Raw genomic sequence first — 16,351 nt, forward strand, 5'->3', positions numbered from 1 at the left:
GGGGAATGGCTGAACAAACTGTGGTATATGTTGGTGATGGAATACTATTGTGCTCAAAGGAATAATAAAGTGGAGAAGTTCCATGGAGACTGGAACAACCTCCAGGAAGTGATGCAGAGCGAGAGGAGCAGAACCAGGAGAACATTGTACACAGAGACTAATACACTGTGGTATAATCGAACGTAATGGACTTCTCCATTAGGGGCGGTGTAATGTCCCTGAACAACTTTCAGGGATCCAGGAGAAAAAAAACACCATTCATAAGCAAAGGATAAACTATGGGAGTGGAAACACCGAGAAAAAGCAACTGCCTGAATACAGAGGTTGAGGGGACATGACAGAGGATAGACTTTAAATGAACACTCTAATGCAAATACTATCAACAAAGCAATGGGTTCAAATCAAGAAAACATCTAATGCCCAGTGGACTTACGCGTCGGCTATGGGGGGTGGGGGGGAGGAAAAGAAAATGATCTATGTCTTTAACGAATAATGCTTGGAAATGATCAAATAAAATATATTTAAAAAAAAAAATAATGATGTGCCTACTATGTGTAAAGCACTGCTTGAGATGTTTGAAGGAGTTGTAAGTTTAGATAAAACATGTATAAACAGGGGATATGGATTATTTACAGAGCTATCCTCCTTGCTTTCAGCCAGAGCTAAAGGACTTCGGCGCTTTGGGGATGGTAAGACAATTTGCCTAGGTCTCCTCCCCACATTCCTTTGACTGGAAGAGGATCTTGAGAGTTCTGAAGTATCTGGAAGATGTTTCACTTTCTATCTTCCTATAAATGTACTAGCAGTATCTATAGATCAGCTGATGGCAGTGTCTGTATTGGGAGCCAATGACAGACTGGATGAAGATCAAACAAGAAGCCCAGTAAATATATATGTCTAGGGAGAATTTTTGAACATCTCACAAAGGGGAGAAAAGGACTTCCCAGCATCCAGGAGCTATGAGTTATATACTGGTTGCTCATGGTCTTGAAGTTTGAGCCTACCTTATCCTAGATCTGTGGTGGCAAACCTATGGCACACGTGCCAGAGGGGAAACTTAGAGTCTTCTCTATGGGCACTTGCACCATCACCCCAGCACAGAGTTTACCGGAGTTTGTTACTAGAAAGCCAGAGGAATATGGGCCTGGGATGCTCCCTTCCCCCTCTCCATGATGCCTGAGGGCATTTCTCACATCACCCACTCCTCTAAAAGGTTCCCAATCACTGCCCTGGACTCTATATGTACTGGTGGGAGAAGAGTCCAGGGAAGACTTCTTCAATTCCATGGACAGAAAGGGAAAGATGTCTACACCTCTGCATGAAGATGTCTTTCTCTGAGTCCTGAGAAGCAACTGTGTGCCTATATAGGTGTTTTCAATATTCTTTCAAACAAAGCTCTTCTTCAATAATAGGAGACATGGCCTTATTAATATATATATATATATATATATATATATATATATATATATATATATATATATATATATATATATATATATATATGAGGAATGAGAATATGTCCCTTTCTGTTCAACAAACAGTCCATCAAAGTAATGAGATTTGACCTAGCTTCATGCATAGGGGCCACCACTCACACTAGAATGAAGGTATTTGTCAGAGCATTCCACGTCTACAAAAAAAGGGTAGCAAATTCCTCTGAAGCCATACAGCACTTCTTTTCCTCCAACCAGTAGCGGTCAATATAAACATAGTCCACATCTTTGAAGAAAGTGTCTTTTTTTGGTAAAAGTCAAGTTATCCAGGCCTTCAGATCCAGATTCTTCCATGCCTTGATGGCAAAATTTGACATCAATAGCCATATCTTGATTTGCTGACAAGCTTTTAGGGCATTTGTCCATTTGAGCACTGATCCTTTGTAATCAGTTGAATCTCCCCCATATGGCTTTTTCTGTCTCTTCCTAACAATGTGAACAATGCACTGTCCCAGCCATCCTCCAAGGTTACTGGCTGTACATGCAGATGTCTATAGATACACACAGTCTTCTTTGGGGGATCTGGGCCCAATTTGCCAAGTAAAATAGAAGGAATTTGGTATTTCTAAGCCATCAGGGAGCTTTTGTTTCCCAGTGTCCATCAGTTCAGTCATGCCAACTGGTTGTTTTATGTTTGCATGCTTCCGACATTCATTTGATTCTATCTTTCTCTGGTCATGCAGAAATGCTTTGGATTGCCACCCATTCTTCAAAAACTTCTTTATGTATTGTTCCTGAGGATCCATCAATACACTAAACAGGTCACTGATGAGAGGCATTTTCTAACTCAATCAATTGATGATTTTGGGAACTCTGAGAAGAAAAGATTGTATTCAATGCCTGAAATCTCCAGCACTGTGGGGGTGGTTTCTGAGCCACAAGAATAATTTTCAGCAAGACTAGTGGCTAATTAGAGCAAAGGTCAAGATCAAGATCAACTTAGAAGAAAGGATAAAGACCAAAGGAAGGCCCAGCTTGCAATTAGAAGAGCTCTACCCTGTGATCCATTCAAACTTTTGTAGATTCTCAAAAATGGGAAACCAGTGAAGTTGTCAAAGTTACCTAAGATGCAGCAGATTAATGGGCATTGAAAAAGTTGTCTGAGATACACAGTGAAGTGAACCTTTGTTTGGGATTAAAGAAGCCATCTCCTTTATTTTATTTTTGTTTTGTAAAGATATTTTATTTTACCAATTACATGTAATAACAAATTTCCACATAAGTTTCCCAAAATTAGTGATCCAAATTGTTTCCTTTCCTCTTTTCCCTCCCCCTACCCAGAGCTGAATTATACATGTGTTATCATGCAAAATGCTTTTCCATATTATTCATTTAATTTTAGAAATCCAAAACTCCAAAACTTAAGCTAAAATATACGAGTGAAAAATCATATGATTTCATGTACATTCTGATAGTTCTTTCTTTGGAGGCAGATCACCTTCCTTGTCATAAGTCCCTCAGAATTTTCCTAGATCATTGTATTGCTGAGAATAGTGACATTTTTCACAAATAATCATGCCATAATATGGCTGTTACTGAGGTATCTCCTTTAAAGGGCGTGAACATGATCATTGAGAAGGCCAAGAACATCTATCAAATCTCAATGACAGGGACTTGCCCAGGATCACACAGCTGAGAAGTGTACGAGGTCAAATTTTAACCAGGACCTCCTGTCTCTGGGCCTGCCTTTCAATCCACTGAGCCACCCAACTGCCCCCCAAATTGACTTTTAATAGCTTTTAATTTACAAAGGGGTGGAAAGAGTGAAAGTAGAGAAATACAAAAAGAGGGTAGAAAAGATGTCTAACCTATCACACAAAATATTGCTCCAGTGCTTGGCTCAGCCTAGCAGGGCTTGGGAGGACCTGGAGTTCCACCCAGATGGCCTCCTCCAAGAAGGGAAGGCCTCTCTGAGAAAATTCATCTCTCTCCAGACACCAGGAAAGGAAGGCAAGGTACTCACTCACCCAAGAGGCAGTCCAAGTCCCAAGATAACTCCAAAAGGCAGGTCACTGTAAACCTCAAAATTCCTTAGACTTATAAATGTTGGAAATTTCACCATTGGGATATTTCATACTTGGAAAATTTCTTACTGATAGTCTATTGGAATGGGAACCCCATTGGCATGGGAGGTTCCTTCTCTTCCCTTCTTCAGATTACTTTAGGACAGAAACCTTTTGCTGAACAATGGAAAGGACTTTGACCTATGCTTAAGCATAGAACAGGAATTTCTTTGAGTCATGATTGATTTTAGAATTGATACAATGGAGATACTTGGAATCAATCTCCACCCTATTCAGTCCTAACAGGATTGAGTAAGGGCTGCAGCCTAGATCAAAATTTAATTATTCCAATCTCTACCCTACTCAGGTTAACAGGATTTAGAAAGGGCTGTAGCAAAGGAGCAAAGATTTAATTATTTGAAAATATGACCTTCAACAGACATGTGCAAAGCCTCTGGGCGGTCCTGGGTTAAGCTAGAGCCTCCATTGGCACAGGGAAATTGATGGACAGTGATTGGTAGATGTGAGAACTGAGGGGAGGCAACTTGGATGGTTTCCTTAAAGATCAGGGGGGTCTGAAGACTCGAGGGGGGTTGAGAAGTTGGTCGGTGTGGTTCGTGTGGGCTCTGAGAAGCTTGCTCTGAAGGAAGGTGAAAGTGGGGGCCTCTGAGACTGTTTCTCCATTTTGGTCACGTGAGTAATAGGGACTGATCTCTTTTCTTTGCCCCAGCTATCTAAGGGCTTGGGCCTTTTGGCCCAGCCTAAACAGAAGGGGTATTTAAGCCCTATTCCCTTCTCTCCCTTTTTCTCTCTCTCTATCTCTAATTCCTTTCTTACTCCTATTGTAATTAAACTCCATAAAAGATTTACTGCTGACTTGAGTTTTCATTTAGGAATTACATAGCTGAATTCCTTGGCGACCTTAAATTAATATATATCAGTCTTTTAAAGTGATTCCCTTGTAACATCACCAGTTGAAGATGACTACTGTGAATTTGAATCTGTTACCCTAAAAACTATGATCCCCAGAAAAACTATGATTCTCAGCACCCTACTCTCTTCCTGTCAGTTATGTGCTGATGTAGACAGGAGATAAATTTGGTGGAGTTCCATCTCTCTCATTCTTTTTCCTTCCTGTGGTGGCTTTGGTGGAGTGGCCTTTTTTTGAGCAGTAGAAAACTTATTCACACTGTTCTATATTGTCAGATAATAAACTTTATAAAAATAATACTTGAAGTATTGGACGTTAATTTAACTCCTACACTACCGAAGACCACCTAAGAAGATTAGGACTTTTATAGTCCTTTTTGTCCCTTCCCCTCTTTGAAGGGGTCAATCACAGCTTCCAAATTGCCTAGCACTGCCCAGAGGGGCAGTGTCTGTAGGCTTTACACCTCTCATCCTCTGAAGGTGTCAACTCATCATAGGATTCACAAGTTTCTGATTGATTGAGTTAAAAGGGTGGAGCTCTCCAAGTAAGTGACTTGTGAATTCTCTTACTTGATGGCTAAAAAAGTATTAAGTAGGAGTGTTTTCCTTTTGGTTGATCAATTTAAAAGTTGCTGATGCTAGACAAAGAAAGTCTGATTCACACTTCAAAATGTCCAAGTGGTTCTTTAATTCCAGCTTTCTAGAAGTGTATCAAGAGTTCCAAACTCCAGGGGGCAGCTGGGTAGGTCAGTGGATGGAGAGCCAGGCCTAGAGACGGGAGGTCCTGGGTTCAAATCTGGCCTCAGACACTTCCCAGTTGTGTGACCCTGGGCAAGTCACTTAACCCCCATTGCCTAGCCCTTACCACTCTTCTGCCTTGGAACCAATACACAGTATTGATTCCAAGATGAAAGGTGAGGGTTTAAAAAAAAGAAAATAATTCCATACTCCAGGGTCCTGAAGAGACAAATGGTACAATTCTAGAATCTGATTTCCTGAAGAGAGAAGGATTTCTGTTTGCAAAAATAGAATATTTATCCACCAGTAGTGGTATATATCTACTGACAAGTAGGCTAGGCTAGTTCTTTTCCTTAAAAGGTATTGAAACTATCCTTAAGACTTACTAGGCTCTGGGTACTAACAGTTGGGCTATTGATGTAATTTCCTGGTCATCGAAGTATCAAAGAGATAGTTCAAGAAAACCTCTTCTCTAAGGCTTCTGACCAGTAAACCAGCAGCATAAACAACACTAGCACAGAAAAGCTGTGATCAGCTGAATGAACACTTTCCACACTGAATATCTTTCTTCTACTATGGTAAAACAAACCTCCTCTGGGTTAATTATTAAATGGACTTTGAGTCTCATTTTGTTACACTCTTGAGCCTGAATTCAAGGCAGCCCTAGGGCTCGGTTTTTTTAATTTAATTAGTTAATTTAGAATATTTTTCCATGGTTACAAGATTCATGTTCTTTTCCTCCCCTCCTCCCACCAATCCCCTCCCATAGCTGATGCACAATTCCATTGGGTTTTACATGTGTCATTGATCAAAACCTATTTTCATATTATTCATGTTTGCACTAGGGTGATCCTTTAGAGTCTCTATCCCCAATCATATCCCCATTGACCCATGTAATCAAGCAGTTGTTTATCTTCTGCATTTCTACTCCCACAGTCCTTTCTCTGGATGTGGATAGCATTCTTTCTCATAAGTCCCTCAGAATTGTCCTGGATCATTGCATTGCTGCTCGTAGACAAGTCCATTACATGCGATTGTACCACAGTGTATCAGTCTCTGTATATAATGTTCTCCTGGCTCTGCTCCTCTCACTCTGCATCACTTCCTGGAGGTTGTTCCAGTCTCCATGGAATTCCTCCACTTTATTATTCCTTTTAGCACAATAGTATTCCATCACCAACATATGCCACAATTTGTTCAGCCATTCCCCAATGGATGGGCATCCCCTTGTTTTCCAATTTTTGGCCACCACAAACTGCATGGCTATGAATATTCTTGTACAAGTCTTTTTCCTTATTATCTCTTTGGGGTACAAACCCTTGGGCTCATTCTCCTACCACTGGAGTAGTTGTTGAAGAATTGGTTTAGAATGGTCTAACTGAAGAGGAGGAAAAAATATGTTGAGTCCTGGGGGGACATATACTTCTGATACATAGAAACAACCAAGCTTAGTATTTAGTTAACAAGAATAACCAATTAAAGTAGGCAGCTATAGAGGTTTCTTATTTTAATTAATTTATTCTGGCTAAGGAAGTATTAGGGGCATCTGGGTGGTGCAGTGGATAGAGTACCAGGAGTTAGGAAGTAACTGGTAGTTAGTAACTGGAGTTAGGAAGATTCGTATTCCTAAATTCAAATCTGACCTCAGAATCTAACTGTGTGACCCTAGGCCAGCTGCTTAATGGTTTTTACCTCAGTGCCTCATCTGTAAAATGAGCTGGAGAAGGAAATGGCAAACCATTCCAGTATCTTGCCCAAGAAAACCCCAAATGGGATCACAAAGAGTCAGATGGGACTGAAAAACAACTAAACAACAACTAACACTATCTAATTATTATCAGTTACCTTGTCTTCTCTCTTATTACAGGATCATAGATTGGGTCATGTAGGTGATGCAGTGGATAGAACAATGGCCATGGATTTAAGAAGACTGGAGATCAATACCTGGTCTCAGACACTTACTAGCTGTGTGACCTTGGGCAAGTCACTTAATGGTGTTTGCCTCAGTTTCCTTGTCTATAAAATGAGCTAGAGAAGGAAATGGCCACCCACTCCAGGATCTTTGCAGGATCTTTCCAGGAAAATTCCAAATGGGAGAGTGAGGAGTTGGACCAACTGAACAACAACAAGAACAAGCTGTTAAGTTCAAGTGAAGGCTTCCATTTCCTGACTGCCACACCCCAGGTTAGCACCTTTCCTCTTAGCACCAATGTAGAATTGTGTCTCGGGGCCAATATCATGGAGCCTCTGTCTCCTCTCAGTCTTCACTAACCGAATTTGTCCTAAATAGTATATTTAGGGGCAGCAATGTGGCTCAGGGATTTGAGAGCCAGGACGGCCGAGACGGGAGGTCCTGGGTTCCAATCTGGCCTCAGACACTTCCTAGCTGTGTGATCCTGGGCAAGTCCTTTCACCCCCATTGCCTAGCCCTTACTACTCTTCTACTACTCTGGAACCAATGCAGGCTATCGTTTCTAAGATGGAAGGTAAGAGCTGTTACTTTTTAAGAATATTTAAAGGTGTCTTTAAATAAAATAAAGAGTCTTTGTAAAGAAGTATTTCCTAATGTGCTCATTTTAAAAAATTCCATGGCTTCGAATTCTTTTAGGTCAAATATTCTGTCTTCTGGGTTTTTAGGAAAGGAGGGAGGTGGAGATATTTCAATAATTTCCTTTGACATCTGATTCCATTTTATCGACTTTCTTTGAAGTTTTTTAATGAAGTTTACTCAAAACTCTAAGTAGGGTGGGGCCACCACAGTTTTACCCTAGGATAAGGAATTTAGGGGAAGCTGAGAGTACTATTTGCTTGGCACTTAGTAGGTACTCTAAAAATGTTTAGGAAGTGATTGGTTGATTACTGATTGAGTACTATCCCAGTGTCTGATTTTTCTCCTATCTAGTTCTTCACATAGTAGCTCTCTCCAAACATACTTCCTTTCCTGCCCAACAGCACAGGTAGCTTTAGACTTTTTTCCTTCCTCTCCCAGTGGCTTGACCTTTGGTTCTCTTTCTTCCCACTAACTTGCCTCAGGCACTAAATTTCTAGTGATGACTCTGATCTTGTATTTCTTTTTATTTCCATAATTAATTTCCCATATATGTTTTGCTCTCAAAATCTCTACCTTGGGACATAATCCTGATCACCAGCAGCTTTTCCTAGCCTGAAGAATACATCTTTTTTTTTTTTAAACCCTTACCTTCTGTCTTTTAGACTAGATACTGTCTATTGATTCCAAGGCAGAAGAGCAACAGTAAGGGTAAAGCAGAGGGTGGGGGTGTCAAGTGACTTGCCCTGGGTCACACAGGTAAGAAGTGTCTGAGGCCACATTTGAACCCAGGACCTCCCGTCTCTGGTGCCGGCTCTGTATCCCCTGAGCTACCTCTCTGCCCCCTTTGAAAAAGGATCAACTAGAACTGGAGAAGAGATGAGTGAGGGGCACCTTATACCTTCAGGCAACCCAACTAAGGTGCTAATTCCTTCATAAAGCTTTTCCAGTTTTTCCTCCTCCCCTTCTCCTCTTCCTTCCCTCCTCAGATTTCCAATAGAACTTTGGACCTTTCTTATGCATTGATTGGTTATTGATATTGATTGACGACTTCTTATTTCTGATTATGGCACTACTATTCACTCAAACTCTTATATTAATAAACTTAGGTTTATTGTCCATTCTTGCCTCAGTCAACAGGTCAGTCAATAAGTATTTTATAAGTGCCTACTATGTGCCAGGCACTGTGCTAAGTGCTAGGGATACAAAGAAAGACAAAGGCAGTCCCTGCCATAGAGGAGTTCCCAGTCTAATTTGAGAGACTATTTGATAGATGCAGTTAATTGGAGACAATCAGCAGAGAGAAAGTACTAAGACTAAGAAGGAATCAAGAAGGTTTCTTGCAGAAGGTGGGGCTTAAATTGAGATCTGAAGGAAACCAAGGAGGCCAGGAAGAGGAAATGAGGGGAGAATCTTCCAAGCATGGGAGACAAAATGTGAAAATGTCCAGAATCAGGCAATGGAGTGTCTAGTGGGAGGAGGAGCCAGGAAGTAGTCTCCTTTGTCTCTCTTATCAAGTCCTATGGAATTTCACTTCAGTTGATAACTGTCCCTCTGATCCTTTCTCAATTTTCACTGCCACCAGGTTGGGCTATTAATTCCTGATAGGTTTTCCTACCATTGATCTCTCCATTCTTTTACTCAGTGTTCTATATGACCATAAGGGAGACCCAGCTTCTTCCAGATTGAAGATGTCTTAGGAAGAGTAGCCTATGGCCATTCTGGGGGCAGCCGAGGCTGCTTTCAGATAATTCTAATCAATAAGAAGTTTGCTCATTTATTAATTCTAAATGGAACTCTCCAAAGCTTCCACCTACTGCTCCTAATTTTGTTTTCCAAGGCCAAACAGAAGAAATCTAGTTCTCTTTCACATAATGGTTCTTCAGATTCTTGAAGATACCTCCCATGTCCTTCCCAAGTCTTCTCCAGGCTAAATATCCTCAGTTATTCTAATGAATAGTCACCAGTATCTTCACCATCCTGTTTGCTCTCTCCTCTGGACATTCTCCTGCTCATCCCTGCTAAAATGTGGTTCCTCGCACTGAACACAATGATCCAGATGTGGTCTGGCCAAGGCAGAGGACAGTGGGATTCTTTCCTCACTTCTTGTGAATAACACTGTTGGAATTCTGCAGCATTAGCTGTTTGGGCTACCATATTGTGTGGTTGGGGACATCGGAGCTTCGAGTCCACCGAAACCCCTGTCAGAGGCCAGTCCTGATTTAGGCCTATCTGGGCCTTTATGATTAGAATTAGAATTTTTAGACCATCTAACCGTTTTAAAAGAAAGGGTTATTTAACTGTAATTTGAGAAGGATACAATGTTGATTCTTCCCTGCCTTGGAGTTGACCAGACTGGCAGCCTAGTCTAATCTAAGGAAGAGGAACTCCTTCCCTGTGGGTTAGCTTTTGTATTTATTGCCAGGAAGCTACTAGTGGCAGGAGCCTTGGTGCCCTGAGACAATTAGGTCCCCAGGAACACTTTAATACTCGTTAAGGAAAAAATAGCTTAGTCTACATGGTAGATATTGTTCCCACCTCAACCTTCACGGCAGTTGAACCCTTGGCTCAATCCCCTCCCCAACTAAGACCAATATTATTGTGGGCAAATCCCCCATGTTTGGTCATTTTAAATCATGTCCAACTTTTCATAATCCCTTTTGGTGTTTTCTTGGCAAAAATAATGGAGTGGTTTGCCATTTCCTTCTCCTCCTCTTCCTCATTTTACAGATGAGGAAACTAAGGCAAATGGGGTGAAGTGACTTGCCCAGTCACACAGCTAGTAAGTGTCTGCAGCTGTATTTGAACTCAGCTCTTCCCAAGTCCAGGCCCAGTACTCTAGCCACTGTACCACCTCAAAATCAGCATGGTGTTTAAAGGTAGGAATGATCTTTCTTCTATTCCTCTTCCCCTTCCTCCAGCACACAGTATTAATTAGCATCCAGTATTCAACAAATAACACCTAAAGCACAGGTCTATTCATGCCATTCCACTGCTTAAGAAATTTCAGTGGCTTTCTATTAACTCTTTTCTTTGGTATTTAAAGCCCTTCGTGAGTTGTTTCCAACCTCTTCTTTTAGACTGATTTCACATGACCCCTGGTGCCCACTCTACATTTCAGCCCACTCGTTGTTCCATATCCATATAGAATGTTGTAATTACATTGGCACTTTCAAGTTTGCAAGGCTTGCAAATGTTATTTCATCTGATCCTCACAATAATCCTGGGAGGTATAGGTGCTGTTATTATCTCCATTTTACAGTTGAGGAAACAGGCTAAAAGAGGTTGTGACTTGTCCAGGGTCACATAATTAGTACGTGTCTGAGGCTGGATTAGAATTCAGGTCCTCTTGACACCAGGCTCAGGGCTCTAACTACTTTGCCACCTAGTGATCCAAGGGTACAGATTGCCTCTGTAGTTTCCATCTTTTTTCCTCCAACCACTTATGTTTGTAAGTCCCTAACTGGAATCCAGCCAAGATAACTGGCTAAGAGAACAGTGTTTTGAAGCAGTAGGAGTTGGCAAGCATAAGGGGCCTGGGAGGTAACAAGCCTCAGAGTTGATGTCCTGAGGGAGATAAAGAAGAGATACTTTTTGCCAATCTTAGATTAGGAGTCACTGACCAGACTGAAGGAGCCCTATAACAATCCCATCAGGACATACAGAAAAATTCATTTAAACTAGAGGCCAATGGTGAAGGAGATAGCCTTTGTCCATCAAAGAGCAAGCCTTCGGGATCCACTCATCCAGCAAAGATACTATGTTCCATGAATACTAGCAACAAAGTAATCTGCCTGGTTGAGTGACTAGTCTATACCCCACTGCTCAACAGTTTAGCATCAGCTCAACCTTTCCAGCTGAGACACCAAGGAGCAAGGCCAACTGAGCCATCTGTCCAATGAAAATGTCAGGCCATTTGAGGAACTAATCTTGCCTACCAGTGGAGTGATTCATTCATCCCTGACATTGATGTCTCACCCTGTCATGAATTTGTTAGGATTCTTCAAAGAAAGGCAATTGGGCCCTGATGTTCTAGAGTCATGAATTGCTTAAGCCATGTCTGTATGTTCCCTATATGTGCCTCACAACCATTATACTTTAAGTTTGAGTCTACTCTTTCCTCTCAGATTCTGTGATTTCTTTGTGGGACTGGTTTCTGGAAGATATTCTTTATAACTATTGTTTTTGTTATGCCGTTTGAATAAATGCTTTTTGAAAAAGTTAATTGAGTCTACTTGCTGATTATTACAGGGAAACACACCAGAGGGGGCTTGTAAAATAGTGTTAGAAGTAGTCTCCCATAGGGTCAGTCCTAGAACTTGAAGTAGCAGTCATTCCTCTGAGAAACCAACACATCAAGCTGACTGAAAGTTTGGGGAAGTAACCCAGAGGAGGAGGTACACATATATTTTATACTTTAGAGGCAGTGTTTTATAGTGTATCCAGCTGATCTGAGTCAAGAAGGCCTGACTTTATGTCTCCCCTCTGATACATAAACCAGGCAAATCATTTCACTTCTCAATGCCCCAGATAGCTCTGTTAAAACAATCAGCTGTTGATCAGGCCACTTCCCTTACATTATTCCAAATCATACTGCCTGTACTCTGGCCCTTCCTATTCCTCTTATCTGAACTCATAATCTGTGCTTGAGATTCCGATGGGAGAAAGCTCAATGACCCAATTCCTCCCTCTCTCTGGAATTCTGGCTTACTTTGATATGCTGTCTTTTTCTGTTAGAATGTAAGCTCGTTAACAATCTGATACTGGCTAAGAAATACAAGGAGGGGACCAATGGAGTAGACTAGGGGTAAATGACCTCAGAAATCTAGTGTTTGATAAGCCCAAAGATCCCAGTTTTTGGGATAAGAACTCACTATTTGACAAAAAAGTTCTGGGAAAATTGGAAAAGAGTATAGGAAAAATTAGGTTTAGATCAATATCTCACATCCTATACCACAATAAGGTCAAAATGGTCAAAACATAAAGGTCAAAAACATAAAACATAAAAAAGGTCAGAACATAAAGAGTGATATTATAAGTAAATTAGGGAACATAGTTTTTGTACAAACAAAACCAATGCAACCAAGATTAGAAGGGAAGCAACAAACTGGGGGAAATTTTTATGACAAATTTCTCTGATAAAGGCCCAATTTCTCAAATATATAAAGAACTATGTCACATTTATAAGATTCCAAGTCATTCCCCAATTGATAAATGGTCAAAGGATATGAAGAGGCAGTTTTCAGATGAAATCAAAGCTATCAATAATCATATTTAAAATGTTCAATATCCCTCTTCATTGGATAAATGCAAGTTAAAACAACTCTGAGGTACCACCTTATACCTATCAGATTGGCCAATATTATAGTAAAAGGAAAAATAATAAATGTTGGAGGGGATGTGGTAAAATTGAGAAACTAATACATTACTGGTGGAGCTGTGAATGGATTCAACCATTCTGGAGGGCAATTTGGAATTATGCCCAAAGGGCTACAAAGGATCAAACTACTAGGTCTGTATCCCAAAGGGATTAAAAATGGGAAAGGACTTGTTTGTACAAAAATATTTATAGTTGCACTTTTTATGGTGGTGAAGAACTGGAAACTAAAGAGATGTCCCGCAACTGAGGAATGACTGAACAAAATGTGGTCTATGATGGTGATGGAATTCTATTGTGCTATAAGGAAAGATGAACAGGATGATTTCAGAAAGAGCTGGAAAGACCTCTGTGAACTGATGCAGAGTGAAATAAGCAGAACCAGGAGAACATTGTACACAGTAACTACAATATTGTGGAACAATCAAATGTGATAAACTTTGATACTAACAGTAATACAATGATCCTGAGAGACTTATGAAAAAGAACGCTCTCTACCTCCTGAGAAAGAACTGTTGGAGTTCTTTTTTTCATCATACAGATGAAAACATATGAGTTATCACTTGTTTATTTTGGTATATGATTTGGGGTTTTGGTTTTATAAGATTATTTACTTATAAAATGAATAATATGGAAATGTTTCGTGTGACAATATATACATAACCCAGATTGAATTGCTTGTCAACTCTAGGAGGTGGGAGGGATGAAGGGAGGGGGACAACATGAATCATATTACTTTGGAAAACTTATGTGGAAATTTGTTATTAAAATAAAATAAAGATAAAACATAAAAAAGAACATAAGCTTGTCGAGAGCAAGGACTAGTTTGCTTATTAGCACAGTGCCTGACACTTGGGCGTGGAATCAAGGGAAGGGGTAGGGCAGGGGGGCACCAAGAACTTTCTGGGTGTGCCTCTGGGCAGCAGTGATCAATACCTCTTTGAATAACTGGAGAATAGGAGACAAAGCTCTTTGCACCCCTGTCCTTTTGAAATGTTACAAAAGCATACACATACGGCATATGACGACTGAGCTTGTGTTCTCTGTCCCTGAACTTTTCCAAGAAGAGCTGCAATCGGAGTAGGAGGGCCTCTGAGGCAAAGGCTAGCTATCATTCCACAAAGGTAAAACTGCCTTCTGTCCAATCAATCTTAACAGTTTGCAGTTAAAGGTCAATCAATGTCAGATATCTGGGTTTCCCGCCTGTCTATAGCTATCAAATGACAACAGAGCATAGAGGCAAAAGAGATGAGTGATGACTACACTTTGGAATTTGGCCACCTTGGAAGAGCCCCTCTGGGCCCCTCACTGTGCAAAATGTCACACAAAAGATCATTTCCTGATAAGCTCACAAAGAGAATTCCCTTAATTAATTTCCCTATAAATATATAATTCAACTCCATCTCAAACTGGGAAACTTTGTTGTAAAGTAGTTCAGCCAATCTCCCAGACAATATCAGGTAAGGTTTGCTTATGCTATCTACCTCATTAGGCTGCCAGTCATCAACACTTTAGTCTGAATGAGTCACAAAGAATAAGCAGAGGTGGAGGGGGAGGTGATTTGAGAAGGGAGTATCCACCTATATGAGATCACTTGCTCCTTGAAGCATTAAACATGACTGAGTTTGAGGTCTTTTTTCAGAGCCCTAGGGAGAACAGAGAGAGAACATGGAGCATTTGAAGGGTAAGGAGGGGCAAATTAAATAATTAGTCTTCATATCTGGATGCATTAAATTTCCTTCCCCAAACCTCCTTCAACTCAACAAGCATTTATTTAGAATGTACTGTGTACCAGGTACTATGCTTGGTGCTGGACAGTCCAAAGACAACATGAGAAACACTGCCTTCAAAGCAGGTTACATTCTAGGGAGGCTGGAAGATGATGTGTAAATATAAAACACATACCAAGGAAATATGAAGCAATGGCTTGAGGGGGAAGTGTTGAGAACTGGTGTTCTACATACTATCTGCTCTAAACTTAGTAAGCACCTCTTCCAAGAGGCCTCTTCTAATCCTCCACACTACTAGTGTCCTCATTTGTATATAACTCATACTTGCTTCTCTGGGACCAGATAGACACTGCCCCTATTAAAACAAAAGGTCCTTGAAGGCAGGGACCATCTTGCTTTGTCTTTGTATGGCCCAGGGCCTAGCACAGGAAACATCTGGCACATTGTTGTATAGTTCAGTCATGTCTGACTCTTTGTGATCCCATCACTATACTAATCATGGCCTTTTCTTGGCTAGGCTACTGGAATATTTGCCATTTCCTTCTCCAGTGGGTTAAGGCAAACAGAGGTTACTGACTTGACCAAGGTCATATAGCTACTAAGTGTCAGTGACCAGATTTAAATTGAAGTGTCCTGGCCTAGGGCTCAATCCATTGATTGATTGATTGATTGATTGGCCATATTTCACTGAAGTAGTTAAGACAGCTGTTTCAGTCTTCCACAAAGGGCTATTTTCTTCACTAAGGTCTTTTCACTGAGGTTACCTACCAACAGGGCATTATACTACAAACAGGTTAGACCTGCAGAGGAAAGACAGACTTTACCGGTGTAATTCTGCTGGACCAGTTAGCTTTTGCAATAACACTAGACTAGGTCAAGAAAGCCACGACCTGGTGAGATGAGCACAGTCTGAGATTATACAGATTTATATTACAATATTGTCTCAGTTTCCTCATTTGTAAAATGAGGTAGTTGGTCTAAGATGATCTCTAAAGTTCTTTCCACTTCTAAGTCTCTGTTCTATCATATTGCCACTCCCCCTCTCTGGGCCTCAGTTTCCTCATCAGTGAAATGAGGGAGTCGAACTAGATGACTTCTAAGGAGCCTCCTAGTTGTTCAGCAATGTTCTCCTGGCCTCTGAGGCCACAATTGGAGGCAGGCGCTCCCCGAGGTCGGGAGGGAGTTCGGGGGTGGGAACAGAAGGGAGGTGACAGGGAGGCGGCAAGGTCAGGGGCCAGGTGGGCAGACGAGGCCCTGCCCCCAGCCCCGCCCACCGCCACCGCCACCGCGGCCGCCACCGCCCCTCTTGGCCTGCTCTGGGAGTAAGTAGCTCCGCCCAAAGCGAGGGAGCAGCCGAGTCCTCCGCTTTCCCAGCAGCCAGTGCAGCCCCCCTGACTCGGTGACAAAGGACCGGGAGCCCTGTCAGTTGTCGCCTTTGCCGCTGCCGTCGCTCAAGGAGGGGGAGGGACCGAGCCCAAGGAGCCGCTACTGTCCGAGGTGAGAGTCACCGCCTTCCCGGCGCCCACTTCCTC

At 41.5% G+C, this 16,351-nt stretch overlaps 1 protein-coding gene and 1 pseudogene across 2 annotated transcripts in view; one reads left to right on the forward strand and one right to left on the reverse strand.

Annotated features, from left to right (window-relative positions):
- Positions 1-1,236: 1,236 nt before the first annotated feature.
- LOC100616786 (cytosolic non-specific dipeptidase-like) lies at positions 1,237-2,272 on the reverse strand (annotated as a pseudogene).
- A 13,828-nt stretch (positions 2,273-16,100) lies between these two features.
- The window catches only part of MOSPD1 (motile sperm domain containing 1), a 41,037-nt gene continuing 40,786 nt past the window's right edge, over positions 16,101-16,351 (forward strand). Inside the window, exon 1 of one of the 2 annotated variants that reach the window (XM_007507223.3) lies at positions 16,101-16,316. The gene's annotated coding sequence lies outside the window, so the exon portion shown is untranslated. The remainder of the gene's footprint in view (positions 16,317-16,351) is intronic. The other variant, XM_001375462.4, reaches the window with a different exon arrangement.

The sequence above is a fragment of the Monodelphis domestica genome, chromosome X, assembly GCF_027887165.1.
Source record: "Monodelphis domestica isolate mMonDom1 chromosome X, mMonDom1.pri, whole genome shotgun sequence".
NCBI lineage: Eukaryota > Metazoa > Chordata > Mammalia > Didelphimorphia > Didelphidae > Monodelphis > Monodelphis domestica.